This window comes from Artemia sp. Qi Xiang Cuo, chromosome 5 (genome assembly GCF_049724085.1).
Source record: "Artemia sp. Qi Xiang Cuo chromosome 5, ASM4972408v1, whole genome shotgun sequence".
Classification (NCBI taxonomy): domain Eukaryota; kingdom Metazoa; phylum Arthropoda; class Branchiopoda; order Anostraca; family Artemiidae; genus Artemia; species Artemia sp. Qi Xiang Cuo.
In genome coordinates this window covers 81034237-81037204 of record NC_142798.1, presented here as the reverse complement: position 1 = coordinate 81037204, position 2968 = coordinate 81034237, and the positions used below count along the sequence as shown (strand labels likewise).

Below are 2968 nucleotides of genomic sequence, written 5' to 3'. Positions count from 1 at the left end.
AAATTGCCCGTTAGTCAGAATCCCGTGCGAATGCTGTGTCGTTTACTAGGGTATAATTTCCTCGAGGGGCGCCACTCCTCAAGTGGGGATAGAGTTGACCGCAAGGTCCCCAGTCTTGCAGGTACCCCGAAGAGGTCGAGGCAGCCGTGTGCAGAGGCCTTTGTCCATAGATCTGGATCTTACGCCCTGCCACAGTTGTCCTCCTATAGAGGACCCTCCCGCGATGGTGTTCTGCATCACCATGCAATTTAACCCATTACTGGGAGAAGGTTTGCAACTCATAGGACTTTTTTGGGCCCTTTTGAGTGTACATTTGAGGGGCCTTCTTCCTCCTCAGCCTGTATTTATGACTCCGGGCGAGGGTGCCCCAGATTCTATTATGGACCCCCAGGGACAAGGTCCACCCTTGGTCCGTGCCTCCTATGGAGGCACTCTACATATCTGTAGAGCGTTTCCCTAGCGCCACCTGGGGACATGTTGAATGGGCTGGGGGAGGCCAGAAAAATACGCCCAATATGGGGCTCGAACCCACGACCCTGAGATTAAGAGTCTCTTGCTCTACCGACTGAGCTAGCCGGGCTTTAAAGATTTAAAGGGCTTTAAATATATACATATATATACACATATACACATACACACACATACATATATGTGTGCGCCTTGGCTTGGCTATAACACCGTGAGCCTTGGCTATTCTACTTTTCACTGCTCCCACCGTCTTTACTAGTAATACTACCAAGGTAAGTGAACCTGCCCACCTGATCAATGTTTTCATTACCCAACGTCACCTTTTCATCTTCACTTATTACTAGCCTTAGTGACTTAGTCCTCTTAACATTAATTTTCAAACCTATTCTACCACCCTGAACTTGAAAAACCTCTAAAAGTTCATTCATTTTGCTCACACTTTCATCTAGGATGCTTAAATCATCAGCATAATCTAAGTCCAGGATACTTTTTCTTCCCCATTTGATTCTGTGGTCTCCTATTGCCTTTCCTGTGTTGCTTAAGACAAAGTCCATCAAAATAATCCATATAAAGGGGGATAGGACACAACCCTGCTTAACTCCTGATTTAATACAAGACCAGCTGCTAACCTCATTTCCTACCTTATGTTTCAAAAAGAATAAAAAATTTCAGAATAGAGCTGTAAAATTATTATCGGAATTTTATGATTCTAATGAGGTTCCTGCTCATGACTATTTTAAAAATAATAAGTTAATGAATGTATCCCAAATTCGAGATTACCAAGTTGTGATTTTCTCGTACAAATTTTTGGGTCAGCCCACCCCTGCTTTTGAAAATCTTTTTACTTTCAATAGAGACCGTCATGATTATAATACAATAAAAGCTGATAGCTTAACTCATGAGTTGAGGAGCACCACTCAGGCATCTTTTGTGATTAGCCATTATGGTCCCCATGTTTGAAATATATTGCTGGAGTGCGTGGAAAATGCGCCTGGTCTTCCGACTTTCAAGTCACGGGCAAAGAAGTTCCTTTTATCTCGTGAATGAATTTGATATGAAGCCCGATCCAGGTTGTAATTCTATTCAAGGTATTTTTTCCGATTTCTTTTGCTGTTAATTTTCTTGTTTTCTATTTTATTCTTAGCTTTTTCCTCTTTCTCTTTTTTCCTTTCTTCCTTCATCAGTTGAGTTTTTTGTGTGTTGAGTAGCTCGGTATGAAAGTGGTTTTAATTAGCTGAGTGTCATAACCTCGCTTGCCCTTCCAAGCTTATTGTCTTTCTTGGCAGTCGAAAGGTGAAAAGTGTTTGTTTTATTTTTAATAAATGTAAATCTATCATATCTCATAAAAATGTATATAATTAGTCTGTATAACCTGAATAGCCGATCTGATGCCTCTGATTTGATTATCTTACTAATTCTATGATGCTGGCAAATTTTATTATGCATGGAGGGTTAAATGTCCGTATTCCTCTTTGGGTCAATAAACTGTCAAGTAAAGTTGAGCTTTCTTGAAAAGTTTTTTATAGGAACTCTTTGAAATTAAAATTACAACCTTCCTCCTTATTAGATTAAAAAGTGCACAAAAAAGAATATGTCTAAGGCGCTGTATCCCCTTGAGTTGGAGCTGTGTTGTTAAATAGAAATGACATTTTAACAACAAATGATTAGTTTTATAAGCAGCACAAATCTCCTGCCAAATAATATGGCGAATTAAATTACAAATTTTGGACTTTATATCGGTCCCAACTTCCTTTATTCTATTTCGCGTGTCGTAACATTGTCTTCTTTCCTAATGCACTAGATTAAGAGAAACAATCAGTTTGGATTATATAATTTGAAATTCAATGAAAACCAAGACAGCAAAATCAAGACTTCAAAATCAAAATCAAGACTGCGTCTGAATAAAATCAAAGTTCTGACTTAGTGAATGGATAGGCCTAAAATTAATGAATCCAAATTTACGTAAGAATATTGCCCTTTTAATGCAACCTGCAGTCGCGAAATCGTATATACCAATAGGCTAAGTATCTCTAAAGTGTTAGTAGTTGCACTTGTCACGTCCATTGCCTGTTTTACCAAGCCATAGAACCTTGCTAGAAATGATGATTTAGTTATTTGGTTTTTGAAATTTTAGTCTGTGAAATAAATTAATAAAGAAAAGTGCTTGAGACACATTTATTGCTTGTGTTTTTTTTTAATTCAGTCAGCCTTGCTAAATCTTCCTGTTGTGGTCCAAAAGTTAGAATGTAGCTGATAAGGCCTCTCCCTTAAGTATATATAAAAAAATAAAAAGAAATAGAAAGAAGAAAATGGGGTAAATTTTTTAGTTTTCATCTATTAGAAGTTATTTTTTCTTGATTCTAAAATCAGACTGCCAATGATATGGGGTAATAATCTAGATGACTAATGATAAAAGTTATAGGGCTATGGGCACAATTTATGTTTCCGCTGATAAACTTTACGAAATATCTTTAGAACAATATAAGAAAACGGGGCTTTT

General features: G+C 37.7%; 1 non-coding gene across 1 annotated transcript; it reads right to left on the bottom strand.

Moving 5' to 3' along the window:
* Positions 1-507: 507 nt before the first annotated feature.
* On the bottom strand, positions 508-580 carry TRNAK-CUU (transfer RNA lysine (anticodon CUU)). The gene has a single exon. It is a non-coding gene; the product is annotated as a tRNA-Lys (tRNA).
* Positions 581-2968: the final 2388 nt, after the last annotated feature.